The sequence below is a fragment of the Hibiscus syriacus genome, unplaced genomic scaffold (genome assembly GCF_006381635.1).
Source record: "Hibiscus syriacus cultivar Baekdansim isolate YM2019G1 unplaced genomic scaffold, ASM638163v2 tig00110226_pilon, whole genome shotgun sequence".
NCBI lineage: Eukaryota > Viridiplantae > Streptophyta > Magnoliopsida > Malvales > Malvaceae > Hibiscus > Hibiscus syriacus.
The window spans coordinates 97,181-114,936 of record NW_024062637.1 but is presented as its reverse complement, the minus strand read 5'-3'; the positions used below and the strand labels follow the sequence as shown (position 1 = coordinate 114,936).

Genomic DNA, 17,756 nt, shown 5'->3' with positions numbered 1-17,756 from the left:
ATCTTTCTAGGAAACTTGATAGAGTTATTGTTAATTCTTATTGGGTCAACTCCTTTCCTAAATCCTTTGTGGGATTTCTTGCTCCTGGGCCCTCTGATCATTGTATGGCTCTTGTTTTGTTCAACAAATATTCCCATACTAATCACCCCAAACCTTTTAAATTTTTAACTTTTGGACCAAGCATCCTAGGTTCCTTCCTGAAATTAAGAGCTGCTGGCAACATCCTACTCAAGGAAATCCTATGATGTTGCTTTTCCTCAAATTAAAAAATCTCAAGACTTGTTTGAGGAATTTGAACAAGGATTGTTACAACAACATTTCTCTTAGAGTCAAGGAAAAGAAATCTGAACTTGAACAAATTCAACTCTCAACTCTCAACAGAACTACTTCTATCGAATCTGAGCTTACTGTCCAAAGTGAGCTTTCTTCTCTTGAACAAGCTGAAAACATGTTCTTAAAACAGAAGGCTAAAATTCAATGGCTTGAGGACGGGGACAAATGCTCTAAATACTTTCACTCAGTCATTGCCTCAAAAAATAAGAGAGATACAATTAGAATTCTAATGAATGATCAAGGTAATAGGCTAGAAGATTTTGATGACATGGCCTCTGAAGTTATTCACTTTTTCAAAAAACAGTTAGGACATGCTGATCAGAATGTTATAAACAGTGACCCTCAAGCTGTTAAAAATCTGCTCCAAGTTAATCTGTCTTCTGAAGCTATAACATATTTGGATAGAACATCACTTATGAGGAGATTAAGGAAGCTTTCTTTAGTCAAGGAAACGATAAGGCTTCTGGGTTTTACGCCATTTTTCTTTAAATCAACATGGTTAGTGGTTGGTAAGGATGTGATTAAAGCTGTAAAATACTTCTTCCATAGCTCTGTTATTTTACCAGTTTTCAACTCTACAATTATTGCCTTGGTTCCTAAGATTAGTAATCCTAGCAAGGTTACAGATTATAGACACATCACCTGTTGCTCTGTGGTTTATAAGGCTATAACTAAAATTATTGTCAAGAGGCTGACAACCTTACTTCCTGATATAATTACCCTTAATCAAACAACCTTTGTTAAGGGTAGAAATATTATTGACAATACTCTCCTAGCCCAAGAACTAGTTAGAGGCTATGGAAGAAAGTCTATTTCTCCAAGGTGTCCTATCAAGATATACCTCCAAAAAGCTTTTGACTCTCTTGACTAGGGATTCATTTCTTTTATCCTTAAAGCCATTGAACTGCCTCCTAAATTCATTGCTTGGATTGAAGCTTGCTATTCTGGAGCAAGATATTCAATTTCTCTTAATGGTTCTTTAATTGGCTATTTCAAAGGGGAAAGAGGTCTAAGGCAGGGTGACCCTTTATCTCCCATTCTTTTTGTTCTAGCAATGAACACTTTCTAAGCTCCTGAATCTTGTTGCTGCCAAAGGTTAATTCGGGTATCATCCAAAATGCAAAAAATTTGGTCTCACCATCTTACTTTCTCTTATGATCTCCTTATTTTTTGCAAAGGAAATTTAGAATCTGTTGCTGGTGTTATTTTTGTTCTCAATAAATGCTATGATATCTCTGGGCTTCATCTTAATGTGGCCAAATCTGAAATTTTTGCAGCTGGAATTTCTTCTAGGAATCTTGAAACCATTAACATCTCTACTGGTTTCAAATTTGGTTTTCTACCAGTGAGATATCTTGGAGTTCCCCTTGTCTCTCGAAAACTTACTACTAAGGATTGTTCTTCCCTTATTGACAAGATCAGATTAAGAATCCACCAATGGTCTGGAAAGTATTTAAGCTATGTTGGTCGGTTAGAACTTGTTAAAACATTTTTACAAAACATTGCAAACTTTTGGTGTAGACAATTCCTACTGCTCCAATCTGTTATCAACAGAGTTAATCAACTTTGCTCAAGATACCTTTGGAAAAGCTCTGACACTTCAGCCTCTGGAGCAAGAGTTAGTTGGTTTCTAATCTGCAGACCCAAATCTGAAGGAGGGTTAGGCTTAAATGACTTAAAAATGTGGAACAAGGTCTGTATGATGCAACTAATTCGAAACCTCCTTGTTGGTCAAGGTTCTTTATGGATTTCATGGACTCTTTCCTATGTGATCAAGACTAATGATTTTAGTTGCATGTCTTTTACTTCTTCTACAAGTTACACCTTCAAAAGTCTGTTGAAGCTGGGAAATGAGGCTATCCCCATTCTTAATGCAGGAGTTACGAATACATAACAAATCTGGGAAGAGACTAGAATCAAGCATGACAAAGTCCCATGGCATAAACTAATTTGGTTTCTTCTTAATATCCTTAAATTCAATATTATTACTTGGTTAGCAATCCTTGATCGGCTCACTACTAGAGAGAGACTTATACGAATGGGAATCACCAATTCTGGTTATTGTATCATTTGCAATGATGCTCTTGAAACAAGAAACCATTTATTTACTGAATGTTCTATGGTTACTGCTATTTGGAATGGTATTTTAATGTTATCTCACTTGTCTTTACCTTATATGTCATGGGAAAGCAAGCTTGCTTGGGCTTCTTCAACTTGGAAAGGTAAATCTCTTCTAACCTCCATCATGAAGATTGCTTGGAATTCTTTCATTTACAAGGTTTGGGAGGAAAGAAATAGACGTATTTTCCAAGGAAAGTCTCGAACTGTTGAATATTTGCTTGGTTCAATTAAAGAGATAGTGGGTGCTCAACTTAGAAATAGAGAACTCAATAGACTTGATAATTTTAATATGCTTCTTTGTCACAATTGGAGCATAGGCTAACCATTTTTGTTGTATATAGTTTTCTTTGATCTTTGTATGGGATTTTGTATTGTCTCGTATTTGGATAATAAAATTTTCTGCTTATCCAAAAAAAAACGCCACAAGCACAACAGCTGATCAAAGCACTCTCGGAGACTAACCGGAAAAAGTTCCCAAGATCTGGAATGAAGTTTTAGGGACTGCAGAAGGAAGCGGCGTGCCGGTTCTTGATTTAGTTACCGCAAATTGCTCATTTGATCAATACACTCCTCTGTTGAAACTGTCTCATTATGTTCCTACATGTGCAGATAATACTTGTCAAATTCAGAAAGGAATTACTCCCATTCATTCCAGATGCAAAAATGAATTCAATTGCCGATACTGCGGATGACTGTTCTGATGTTCTCAACGTCAGCAATTCGATGGCTGTAGCAAGCTCACAAAGAGGATGCAATCTTCGGTTTGATCGGCCACGTAAGGTTTAGTTTCATGTATCCTGTTCAGATTCTAGGACAGGATAATACGTTGGATGAATTGATGTTCATAACATTTACCATGTCAATGCCGGGTTTTGCAGCTACTTGATCAAGGGAAAACTGTCAAATGGATTATCCTTCACAGCTTACACGTATGCAGGAGAGCTTCCGACTAGTGCTTTCGGATTTAACAGTCAAGGACTGGTAAAATTTCTTTCCTGATTGTTTAAAAGAAAAGAAAATAAGAGAACTATATTCAGTGAAACCTAATATTTCCATCATACATGCGTTAGGCATTCACATAGAATGCAGTACAGCCGACTGAAGGTGAAATTGTACCAGCAGGTATTGGAAGAAACTTTGTCTCTAGAGATCTTCTTGAAGCAACTAGCATTGCGGATGCATTAGTTGTAAGAAAATAAGTGACCTTCTAATGTTTGTTTCTTGTATCATACGAAATTTAGGATCAGCTTGACAATTTAATGTACTGATATAAGAGAGTTGATCTCAGAGAATACGTTCATTCGAAGTTTCGCTGGGACACAATTACAATTTAATCGATATACAGAGGCGAATGATCTTGAATGTTGAAACCGCATCAAGATAGAGATTCAGTTCATGAGGTTGGATCAACACCATTTTTCCATGCAAACATGTAGAAGGCAAAAAAGAGCAGCTGTTCTACCAAAAGGATCAAAAGCCGATGTGTTATCACTCTTAGTAGATACAGAAGATCCAAAATATCCCATCTACACGACAGGTAAAAATTGAAGAACAGAAATGTAGAGCAGCTTCATACCATGGTGACTAACTTACCCTTTCTGGTGTTACTTTGAGGTCCACGTTTTTATACACTCTGCACGACTGTCATCAATTTGGATGAAAGAACATTTATAATGGAAGGAAATCCAAAGAAGAGGAAAATTTCTCATGTCTTCTCGATGTCTTCAAACGATTTTAACTGCGAATTGGTCAACTCTGGTGCACGGACTCGTCTCTAGAACACTTTATGCTGGTTCATAGAGGCCAACCATATAACCCTTTTTTATTCAGTTGCTTTGCTCGAGAGTTATTCTCCACCCCTTAATTCTCCCACTTTAGCCTTAGTCCCTAGCTACCAGAATTTCCTTAAACTACTATGTCAGGGCAAGAGCACCTCACCAGTCACCACCACCATAATTGTCAAGCCAAGTGTGACATTCAGCACATTAGCACCAATACTCTTTTACGGCGAGATTTATGAATGGCTACTGAGCCGAAGCTCAAATTTCTTTTTGGCCAATCAACTTACAAGGAATAGAAGTTCTAAATCTTTGAAATGGCAAATGCAGACGAATATAAAATATATTATTGTTATTTAACCTAGTACAATAAATTAATCATATAACTTAATTCGTTTACTTTGAAACTAAAACCAATGTTTTGCAATAAAGGTGCACGATGAAAACTCACTAAGCAGACAGAAAAGAGCCGCTGTTCTACCATAGGGATTAAAAACCAACTTCTTGTCTCTCCTAGGAGATATTGAAGATTCAAAGTACCCCATCTACATGAGAGGTAAAAGTTGGAAGGATGGAAATGTAGAGCAGCTTCTGTTCAATGGTAACTAACTTATTACTTTCAGGTCCAACTCTGTATACACACTCCACAGCATTCATTGATTTGGACGAAAAAACACTTACAGTAATAAAGGAAATCCAAAGAAGGGAAAAAATTCACATGTCTTATCGATGTCTTTGAATGCATTTAACCGTGAATCGGTCAACTTCGGTGAAGGGACTTGGTCTCTAGAATATTTATGCTGGTTCATAGAGGCCAACCATGTGACGGTCGATACAATGCATGGCAGCAACCTGAATACAATGAACAACTTCAAATTGATAACTTTAGTTCAGTTTGAAGCTAAGCATAATAATATCAGGATGAAGAAACAATGGAATCAATACCTTGCCATGGATTTCATATTTGATGGGACCAACTAGTTCAGCTCCTAATGCCATTAATTTTGTTACTGTACTATTAGTGTCATTCACTGTGAATGGTAAAACTGGAGAATGGCCATTCTGCATCACATTATCACTGTCAAACAAAACAGGGTCAGAATTATCTATTTGAAACTCACAATTTTCTCTTTCTTTTTATTTTTCATGGGCAGTTGTATACTTATAAAAGCTAAGTAAATCTGGGACGACCTACAATCTTATTTATTTTGTGCATTTCTAATCATCAAAGAAATTTAATAAATTCAAATGTAGTAGTACCAGGGGGATTGCAAGAGAGCAAGCTTGAGAGGACCAGTCTGGAGCTCGGCCTATCGAAGCGTGCAGATGTTGACAGAGAAGTCTAGCCCTTGTGAGTAGAACTTCGCCGCCTCAAAACGTCCTTGTGGAGTTGGAGCAACCACCTAAATGACACCACTGCCGCCATCACCCTCCTTCCTTTCAGTTCAACTCCTTAAATTACTCAGCCCAAAACACCCAATGCCATCTTGTCGATACATATTCAAGCTTCCATGAGGCTCAGGCCCAGACCCCACTTACCAAATGGAAAACAACATTCCCTGAGGGGTTATGTATGTAAAAAGATGATCACTTTTTTTCTTGAAAAAAATATCTAGTTATTTATTATAAATGCTGAATTAAAGGATTCAAAGATTTGAACTTTTAGTGCAGAAGGCATGGACGATGACATGGTCGGAATAATTCCTTGGGATAAAATAGATTTGATCAAAATTGGACCCAAATTTCATATGATTCATAACTATACAGTGATATTAATTTCTCAAATATACACACACAAACAAATTTTCCTTGGGGATGAAGCTTCTTCTGCATCCGCTCGTCAAGGCATGATTCAGATATACGAAGAATCAAAAATCATGGTCAGCCACTCCCGTCCAATCTTCATCAGATATCTTCTAGCTTTGATTTCTGTTTTACTTGTACATTTAGTATCATTTTCAGTAGGAAGAAAAGAAAATTTACCTCCATTGAACTTCCATAACTAGCAGGCGATACAGGCCGTAGGGCCTGATTATTATTTTTTCAATCGATCGATGGTGTTTCATCAGTGTTTAAGTAATTTGCCTCCTCAAACTGCTTGAACTCTCTGGCTGATTGTAAGAAACAAAACAGAAAGTTGGAGACATGATTAAATCAACTAATACTTTGCTGGGTCATCTACTTACTAATAATTATCAATTAAATGATTCCCGCTTCTCATTGTAAGCCAATTTAGCTCCATTAGGTTTTGAACTCGTTTAAAATTTATTATTTTTCCCAATCGAACAGGATAGAAGGACATCACAAACATATAATCAAAAACCTAACAAACAAGAAACACTCAAAGGACCAACAGAAACATTGTAAAAATTTAAGCAGAAGGATCCAATAACCAATATGGTATATGAGGACAGAAAATGTAGCTTTATCAACATTTACTGGAAACATCATCTCATTTCTCAACCCTGTAGGACTGTTGTAATGATGGAGTGCCCGAGGGTAATGAAGTTTCCATGAAAGGAGTGGGGTAGAGAGACCCTCTGTTTTCCTATTCCCTACTAATAATACCCTGCGACTCAATTTTCCTCCTAAAATTCTTCACTTTTTTCTTCTTTTTCCATCTAGTGTTTTATATAAACTATTACTTCCTGTGTTCCTCTAAAAATGTCTCTTTTTATTTTTAAAATATCTCATTCAAAATATTTTATTAAAAAAAATCAACAAATAACTGTATTTATATATTTTTATTCTTACATATTTCTCTTTTACACTTACCAAAATAAATCAATTAAATTTACCACTCAGATAATTTAATCATTTTTCTTGATTAAATATATCTTCTAAAACGATGCTATAGTCAATATAAGACATAAATTATAGGACGAAAGTATTATTTTCTTTTCATTTTACTGGTTTTTTGGCCACTGGATCCAGTTTCTAGAGTCAAAATTTGTTCTTTTTGGATAGTGTTCTTTTTCTTTTCCCTATTCGCATACTCTGATTTTGGGTTCTTCTTTCTTAAGAATTAGTACTGTGATCGATCTTCCATGGAAGCATCGACAAACAAAAAAGTTTTAAGCTTTAGGAATTGGTTGGATTACCTGTCAAGCATTTAGTTGGGCAACCGCCAAATTGTCATTTGCAAGAAACTTGTGAATGAAAAATCTTTGATATTCCTAGTGATTTCTGGAGTTTTTCAATTCATGGATGCCATCCTTTTCGAAATTATTTAAAGAATAAAATGCGTCCTCAATTTTATAGACGGACACTTCTTTTATTTTTAAATGGATATGTTATATGTCAGGTTGGCACCTGAAATTGTGAGAAAGGATTGCAGAAGAAGAAGAAGAAAAGGTAGATTACAGAAACAGATTCTTCATTTTCATTCCTAGCGTTCATTTTTCTTCAGTACATCTATATATTGCTAGATAGACCAATTATTTAGTTACAGCTGTAATATTCTTTCTAACAAAATAACTGTCTCTGTCCAGCTCAGCTTTGGCCGTTTCATCCCTGCTTACTGACTTCCTTCAGCCCATTGGCACTCCTCAGCCCATGCCAATATCAGATAAAATCAGGTAACAATTTCTAAATCCCCAATTCGTTCCTCATTTCCCCCATTCTCTTCGTCAATCCCTAATTTGTGATCCAAAATCCCTAATTTTCCTTCCAGGGTCATGACAATACCTCCTCCTGCAGTCGATGCTTGTCCCCAAGGATCGAAGTCAGGAAATTGTGATTTCAACACTGTAAAATCTTCCCAGGTAGCATTTTCTGGTCCCAAATTCGCCCATTGTATTAATAATTGAGTTACTGCCTTTTTATCTTTCTTCACCATTCGTTTGTCTAATATCATAGCTGGATAAACACGAAGTTGTCCATCCGCATTAACTTCTGGAGGATCTCGAGAGGTAACTGTCTTGTTCCCAATCTTCTTCTTTAGTAGACTAATATGAAAAACAGGGTGTATCTTTGAACTGTCGGGCAATTGCAATTTATAAGCCACTGACCCAATCCTTTCCATGATTTTGTAGGGTCCATAGTACCTCGCAGACAATTTTAAATTTTTCCTGAGGGCCACTGAGGTCTGCCTGTAAGGCTGTAACTTGAGGTAAACTTCATCACCAACTTGCAACTCTCTATCACTTCTCTTTTTATCAGCATAATATTTCATGCGTTGCTGTGCCTTAACTAGTTGGTCTTGTAAAACAGTATTCATGTTGTCCCTCTCTTGTAATAATTGCTGCACATCTGCTACTTTGGAGTCTGTTAGCCATGTCATAGTAGGGGAATATATCCATACAAAGCTGTGAATGGAGTTGTTCCCAAGCAGTATGGAAACTTGTATTATACCACCATTCAGCTTGTGATAACCACTTACTCCAATTAGTAGGCTTCATAAAACACATTCCACGCAAATACTGTTCTAGGCACTGATTTAGTCTTTCTGTTTGACCATCAGTTTCTGGATGGTAAGCTGTAGTGAATAGGGCAGTAGTTCCTAGGAGTTTCATTAATTCTGTCCAAAAAAGGCTAGTAAAAATTTTGTCTCTATCAGATAGAGCTATCTTTGGTTGCCCATGTAGTTTATAAATCTGATCCAAGTAGATTTTAGCTACATCTACTGCATTGAAGGGATGCACCAAGGGTAGAAAATGTGCATACTTAGTAAACTTGTCAATAATAACCAGGATGCAATTATACCTGTTAGAAGTAGGGAGACCTTCAATAAAGTCCATGGTAACAAATTCCCAAGCTTGTTGAGGAATTGGAAGAGGTTGTAATAATCCTGGTTTTAACACATGTTCATCCTTTATTCTCTGACAGATATCACACTGTTGCACATAGCTTTTGACCATGTTCTTCATCCCTTTCCAATAGAAATAAGATTTCACCCTGTGATAGGTAGCTTGTATACCTGAATGGCCACCTTGGGGTGAGTCATGTAGAGCTTGTAGAATCTGTTATCTTAAGGAACCAGTTTCCCCAATATACACCTTACCTTTATGTCTCAAGATACTTCTGGAATAAGACCAATCTGCTGCCTCCTGTTTGGAAATAGCTAACTTAGTAACCATTTCAGCAACTAGGGAATCACCTTGATAACTTTGTTCAACCTCTTGAACCCAAGTAGGAATGACAATAGTAGCAGTCATTTGTTGTAACTCTACTTCCTCCTCATCTCTTCTGGATAATGCATCTGCTACCAAGTTGTGTTTGCCCTTCCTGTACTGAATAACATAATCCAGTCCCAATAATTTTGTAAGCCCCTTTTTCTGTATTGAAGTAGTGAGCTTCTGTTCCAGCAAATGCTTAAGAGCTTCATGGTCTGTTTTAATGATAAATGGCCCTCCTTCTAGGTAATGTCTCCATTTAGAGATAGCCATGAGTATGGCTAGGTATTCTTTTTCATAAATGGATAGATCCAATTGCTTAGGTCCCAATGCTCTGCTTAAATAAGCCACTGGTCTGCCTTCTTGAGACAAAACTGCTCCTATTCCCCTGGAACTTGCATCTGTCTCCAAACAAAAACTTTTATTGAAATCAGGTAATGCTAGGACATGAGCATGACACATTGCACCTTTTAAAAATTCAAAAGCAGCTTTACTTTCCTCTGTCCATTGAAACTGGTCCTTCTTTAACATAGAAGTTAAAGGCTTAGCAATCTCTCCATATCCTTTTATGAATCTCCTGTAATACCCTGTTAGCCCAGGAAACCCCTTAGGATTTAATAGTTTTTGGCAGCTTCCATTGTTGCATTGCCTGTATTTTTGCTGGATCAGTAGCCACTCCTGCTTGGATATAATATAGCCCAAATATTCCACCTCCTATTGACCAAAGAAGCACTTTGTTCTTTTAGCAAACAGCTGATTCTGCTTAAGGACTTCCAAAACAGTCTTTAGATGCATGGCATGTTTCTTTAGATCATGACTGTAAATGAGTATGTCATCAAAGAAAACTAATACAAATTTTCTTAGGTAAGGACCAAACAACTTGTTCATTAATGCCTGAAAAGTGGCTGGGGCATTTGTCAATCCAAAAGGCATAACCTTGAACTCAAAGTGACCATGATGAGTTCTAAAGGCTGTTTTGGGAATGTCTTCGGGAGTGATTCTAATCTGCCAATATCCTGATCTTAAATCCAACTTAGAAAAATAGGCTGCTCCAGTCAACTCATCCAACAAATCTTCCACTACAGGAATTGGAAATTTGTTTTTTATAGTCAAGGCATTCAATTGCCTATAATCAATACATTCTCCAACTTCCATCCTTCTTCTTGACCAACAAACAAGGAGAAGCAAATGGGCTTTTACTGGTCTGTATTATGGAAGAGGACAACATTTCCTTAATTTGTTTTTCCACTTCTGACTTCTGATGATAGGGCATCCTGTAGGGTCTAATGTTCATTGTTTCTGTACCCTCTTTTAGTGTAATAGAATGATCATGTTCTCTTGGAGGTGGCATCCCTTTTGGTTCCTCAAAAACAGCTGAATATTCCTCTAATAAACTCTGTAATTCCACAGGTACTATATTAGTTCTAACTTCCCCACTTAGCATAAAAATTTCCCCTGTTATATCACTGTTCTTCCCCATCAATTTCTGCAATTTATTGTCTGATATCACTTTGACAGTAGGTGAATTCTGTTTTCCTCTCAAGGTAATCTCCTTCCCATTTTTTTTAAAACTCATGGTCATATCATTGAAATCCATTAGTAGTGGACTATACTTTTTCATCCAGTCCACTCCTAGCACCATATCACTTCCTTCTAGAGTTAAAACTCTGAAGTCATGTTCAAACTGAGAACCCTGCATCCCCCATTTTAAATTTTTACTCATGGCTGAACTGTACAACTTTTCACCATTAGCACTGTAATGGTCAAAGGATGAGTTTTGCTCCAATTCCACTCCTTCTTTGGACCATTGACCAGTTATAAAACTGTGTGTGCTTCCACTGTCTATGAGAATGTTTAGAGGTCTCCCAGATATGTGTCCTTGAATCCTCAATGTGTGGTGGCCTGTCTGACCTGTGATAGCATTTATAGAAATTTCCAGCTCTTCTTCTACAGGGTCTGTTGCAATAGCCTCATTATTTCCTGTTTCTAGAATTTCAACTCTCCTGTATCCTCCAACTCCTCCATTAAATGTAACTGTTTGACCTTGCATTGATGTCCTGGACTAAATTTCTCTCCACATTTGTAACATAATCCATGTGTCCTTCTATACTCCACCAATGATTGTTTACTCTGGTTCAAATTCTGAACAGCTCCTTTTTGTAATTGATTCAACTTAGTATGAGGGCCTTGTAGTTGAAGCTCTGTCCTGTAGATACTGCTTTAGGCTGGAACCTCAGTTTCCTATTTTCCACTTCCCAAGTCAATTCACTAATTTAGCCAATCTAAAAGCAGTGGCTAAAGTTGTGGATTATGAATTTTAACCCTGTGCATAATTTCTTCTTTCAATCCACTCAGGAAACTAGAAACAAAATACCCTTCCTCCAAGAAGGACTATACTGCAGCATGTAAGACCTCAACTCCTCAAACTTCTCATGATAGTCTTCTACAGAATTCTTTTGAATCAGCTTGTTAAACTCTTCCACAATGTCATTACAATTCTGATCACAGAATCTATGACATAATTCTACTTTCTGACCTTCAGGCACTCTAAAGATTGAGAAATACTTCTGACATTTTTTTACCCAACTTCTAGGATTTGTTCCATCAAACATTTGGAGTTCTATTTTGGTCTGAAAACATAACTTGAATGAACATCTTCCCCAATAGATGACTCTCCCATTTCTGTTGTATTTCCCCCCATTTTAATTTTGCGTATCCAAACTAGCATGAGGTCCATGAAAGGAGTGGGGTAGAGAGACCTCTTGTTTCCTATTCCCTACTAATAATACCCTGCGACTCAATTTTCCTCCTAAAATTCTTCACTTTTTTTCTTCCTTTCCATCTAGTGTTTATATAAACTATTACTTCCTGTGTTCCTCTAAAATGTCTCTTTTTATTTTTAAAATATCTCATTCAAATATTTATTAAAAAAATCAACAAATAACTGTATTTATATTTTTATTCTTACATATTCTCTTTTACACTTACCAAATAAATCAATTAAATTTACCATTCAGATAATTAATCATTTTTTTGATCAATATATCTTCTAAAACGATGCTATAGTCATATAAGACATAAATTATAGGACGAAAGTATTATTTTCTTTTCTTTTTACTGGTTTTTTGGCCACTGGATCTAGTTTCTAGAGTCAAATTTGTTCTTTTTGGATAGTGTTCTTTTTCTTTCCCTATTCGCATACTCTGATTTTGGGTTCTTCTTTCTTAAGAATTAGTACTGTGATCGATCTTCCAGGAAGCATCGACAAACAAAAAGTTTTAAGCTTTAGGAATTGGTTGGATTACCTGTCAATTTAGTTGGGCAACCGCCAAATTGTCATTTGCAAGAAACTTGTGAATGAAAAATCTTTGATATCCTAGTGATTTCTGGGGGTTTCAATTCATGGATGCCATCATTTTCGAAATTATTTAAAGAATAAAATGCGTCCTCAATTTTATAGACGGACACTTCTTTATTTTAAATGGATATGTTATTGATAAATACATGTCTGTTATGCATGCTTACGCAAGATATTCAATCAACATAGTATCGACGGACGTAAAAACCACACAAATCTTTACTGTTAAACTGTAATTGGACCCAGAGTTTATCCGATTCGTAACTATACTGCGATATTAATTAATAAAATATACAGACAAAAAAATTCTAGAATTACATATTGCAACATGGTCAGTATTCATATAAAACACAATGTTGGACTGAAGCAACACAGAAACAGGTAGCTAATCCAGTTGGTTACGTGAGTTCTTGAGCTTATTGTTCGAAGTAAAAACCACCACTTTGATCTACGACTTTCCCCTTAAGATTTTTAAGCGAGAACGTAGCCCTTTGGACCTTGCTTCAAGAAGCATCGCCTTCAGAGTGTTATCCTTCGTTGCTGGAGGTAGCTTCACAGAAGACTCTGATACGTCCAGATCAGGGGGTGTAAATTTGTCATCCATGGCCGCACCGGGCTAGGTTGATTCCTCGGTGGTGGTAACTACAAGAAGCCTCGCCATAGTTGTTTTCCACGTTCATATTCTCACCTTCCGACAATGATATGATTTCTCATCAAGTTATCCACTATGTAATTTGAGCTTAGTCCATGAATCTCATCAAACTTATTCTTTCTTCCCTCGTTGCCATATTGTGTAGCTTCATCATTTTCAAGTTTTTGCGATATTGTTGCTTCAGTGGCATTTCCTACGATATTTTCTTCTTCTGCATCTGCCAACAGGGACTTCTTATTTTCATTACTCATGGCCCTGGCCATCTTTTCTTCAAACCTAACTTGTAAGCTGGATGAATGCCGGCTTTTAATCTTCTCATGAGATGAAAGTTTTCTCTCAGCGTGATTTGACTTCATTATTTCCTCATCATCACAGTTTAGAGCTTCATCTTCATGGGATTTCAGGTTGACGCTGCTTGGTTTGTTCAGCTCAAAACAATTCGAATCACTGCTACAGAATCTTCCTCATGAAAACATCTTTACCTGCACGTGCAGCTTCATTTAAAGGGACTGATTCGAGTGACTTCCTTCGATCCTTTTGTGATAAATAATCAGTACGCTTAGAAACAGAAGTACAACTCTGTTTAGCTTGAAGGAAGGTCTCTATTTCAAAGCCTAATCTGTCCACTATTGAATTCAGTTCGGGAAAACCAGATTGATCTTCTACTAGCTTCATCTGCATCCGCTTGTCAAGCCATGATTCGGATATATGAAGAATCAACGATCATGGTCAGCCACTCCTTTCCAATCTTCGTCGGATTTCTGTCGTAGTGTATGCAAATCCAGTTCGTAGTTTTTTATGCCCCTTGCAAACTCATCGCAAAGATCTTCCAAAAGCTTCCTCGATTTCCTTTCCCTTTCAAGATCTTTCAAGGCATTAGAAAGAGAAGCTTTTGAGTCAGACACTTCCCTAGCTAACTTCCTGTGTAGATTTTCGGATCGTTTTCTTAACTTCCTCTCATCTTCTAGTTCATCCCTTGCCGACTGTACAGCAGCATGAACTCGGTCCTGTTCTTTGCTCTTCCTAACCAATTTGTCTTCAGCAATCTGCTTCATCAAATCATTAATTTCAAGTCGACATGCTGCTGGTCTCGAAGCAAATCCTTGATTCTAAACGGGCATTATCTAATTCATTCTTCAATGCTTTTATCAATGATATATTCGATGTATGTTGTTCTTCCAGACTCCAAATATGGTTTAGTACTTTCAGCAGTTCTGTAGATGTTTTGAGATTATAATGCGACTCACCGATTCTTCCCCTAAAACTTATGGAACTGCTAGGTGTGACTGCAGGATTATAAGGTGCCACCTGAAAAAGGAGGAAAAGCATGTTGAAGCTCTAGATGTATTGGAATGTGAAAAACCAAGTGGGAAAGAACTACTAAAAAACGAATAATACAAGGGATTCCTTAGAAGGATCTTATTTGAGAGAGGCATTCCTGCTTTCAATTACTGCACTCTTGTTTTTATTAATATCAATGTGTAACAAATCCTACTTGAAAATGGTTTCATGACGGTTGTTATCTCAAATAACACACAACTAACTCAATTCTCGAATGCTTTCCTAAGACAAGCACGCTATACATTAAGATATCATGAACACCCAGCTAACACAACTTATCAACTTAGAACAGAACTCAATAATAAAAAGAAATAAATTTTAGTTAGACTATGGGACAATAGTTAGACTACAACTAATATGAATCAATATGGTCACAAGGCTCCCGTTTGTCCCCATACACAGGGCTCCAAACAATCATTCTTCCCTTAGCTCAAAGTCGAGTAACTTCAATTGAAATATCAATTTAAGAAAGAATTCTATTTGTTCGGCTTGGGGACTTTGTGACTATGTTCTTATATAAGTAGGTATACGAATGTAGCAGCAATTCTTCACCTTGGATAAATAAATCTTCTTTTTATTCTACAGATGACACCATTTTCAGTATGAAGAAAAGAAAATTTACCTCCATTGAACTACCATAACTTGCAGGCGATACAGGCTGTACGGCCTGTTTACTTTTTTCAATCGATCGATGGTGTTTCATTAGTGTTTGAGCAATATGCCTCCTCAAACTGCTTGAACTCTCTGGCTGATATAAGAAATAAAACAGAAAGATAGTGACACAAGCTCTGGTAAGTGGCTCTGTTCTTATACAAGCGGCTGAAGACATTGTTCTGAAGCCACCAAAGACTAGATTAAACCAACTAATACACTAATAATCATCAATTAAATGATTCTCATTCCTTATTGTAAGCCAATTTAGCTCCATTAGTTTTGAACTCGTTTAAAACGCTTTATATTTTTCTTTTCTTTTCAATCAAACTGAAAGAAAGACATTACAAACATATAATCTAACCCAACAAACACGAAATACTCTATGGACCAAAAAAGAGAGTAAACTTTAGGCCGAAGAATGATCAAATAGCCAATTTAGGCAGAAGAAAATGTGGTTTAATCAACATAAACCGTAAACATAACCTCAACCCAGTTAAAAGAAATGAACAAGCCATGTCAACATTTACCATATACAAGACCCAAAATTCCAGATCAATCAACATCAAACTCACCAACTAATAGGTCAATTTTTTTTAAATAACCTTTAAAAAGGAAAATTATCATACGGGTACAACAATACACATACATAGCTTATATACATGGACAAAGTAAAGTACGGAGCAAGCAGAAAGGAATTGGAATACCTGGTCAGGGTCGGAGCTGGGGCAAGGATCAGCCAAGAAGTGAGAAAAATCGATGGCTTTGTTCTTGTTGTGGTGGAGACGTTGAGTGTAGCGGTCATTAGTGTTGTTAACACCACGTCTGTGCATTTTGGAGTTATGAGGACGATGGGGAAGGTATTGATGGAACTCCCACAGTGAAGCAGCTAACTTTCTTGCAGAAACAGCGGCAGGAGGAGGAAGAAGGCTGTTGTTATGATGAAGATGAGACTGAGGGTCGTAAAGTTTCCAAGAAGGGAGCGGGGTACAGGGACCCTCCGTTTTCCTATTCCCTACCGATAATACCCTCCGACTCAACTTTTCACACAAATTTTTCTCCTTTTCCGCTAACCCTTCTTCACTTTTTTCTTCCCTTTTCATCTCTCTATCTTTTTCCCCTTAACTTCAAAGTGTTTCATATAAAACTACAACTGTTTTTTTTCCTCTCTTTTAATTTTATCGAGTCCGGGCCTAGTCTCTGGAGTGAAAGTTTGTTCTCGTTGGTGGGTATTTTCTCCCTATTGAATTACTCTGATTTTGGGTTCTTCTCTCTAAGAGAATAGACCGTGGTCGATCTTCCATGAGCATCGACAAACAAAAAGGTTTGATTACCTGTCAAGCATATAGTCGGCCACCCGCCAAATTGTAGTTTTCACGAAGCTTGTAGTGAATGAGAAGGCTTTGATTCTAGTAATATTCTCAACTAAGTTGATAAATTTCACATGTTGTTTACGAATTTGTTTTTATACCCTTTTTTTAATTAAACAAATAGATTCATTTAGATTTTTTTAACCAAAAAAATACCATACAAATTATATACCAATTTAGAACCTTTTATATTTTTATTGGTTGGATATATCATATAAGATAAAGATATATATTTGTTTTGTTAATCGTATTTTCGTCAATAAAGTAAAATTACTTAATTTGATTTATCAAATGGAAATGTTATTGTTTCATTTGAGATAAAATTGGAAATAAATTTAAGATTAGTCCACTCACAAATTTAAAGTAACTGTGGGAAAATTGTCTTAAAGTTATATTTAAGTAAATTTATATTTGTTTTATAATAATTTCATATCTTAGTATAAAAATAAGCATTTAAATTATACTTTAAGTTCATTTTAGGTGTCTAAAGAATTGTTCGTTCAAAATAGATGTCTAACGTTTTTAACGTTATTTTTTTTAAAAGAAAAAATCTCGTATATTAATGTCAGAACAAAATATATAAAACAGAACAACGAATACAAGTCTTATTAAAAAACCTCCCCTGCCTAGTGGGAGGAAAAAGGACTCTATACCATTGTCAATATAGCAAAAAACCACAATCCTTGACTCTTGAGGTAACTATACACTACGGATCAGAACTAATCTCACTCGAGCAATACAACGAAACTAAATCAGATTCAAAATGACCATACAAACCAATAAACCACAAACATCCTCCACTACCTCCAGAACGCAAGGACACCACTCACACTAGACTACACTCACTAAAAATAAAATAAAATAATTACTATTATGAACGATAATGTTGAAGGGATTAGCTGTGCTGACTGTTGTGTGCCTATCAAATGTCATTTGCCACTCGCCAACCTTGACTTCTTGCATTTCCGTTTTACAGCTGATTCGACTTGATGCGATTATATTAAATTTCAATGTTCACCAAACCTCTAAACAAATTTC

At 36.4% G+C, this 17,756-nt stretch overlaps 2 pseudogenes; both read right to left on the bottom strand.

Annotated features, from left to right (window-relative positions):
* Window positions 1-4,999: 4,999 nt before the first annotated feature.
* On the bottom strand, window positions 5,000-5,658 carry LOC120114490 (annotated as a pseudogene).
* A 7,372-nt stretch (window positions 5,659-13,030) lies between these two features.
* Window positions 13,031-16,690, bottom strand: LOC120114480 (annotated as a pseudogene).
* Between the last annotated feature and the right edge of the window lie 1,066 nt (window positions 16,691-17,756).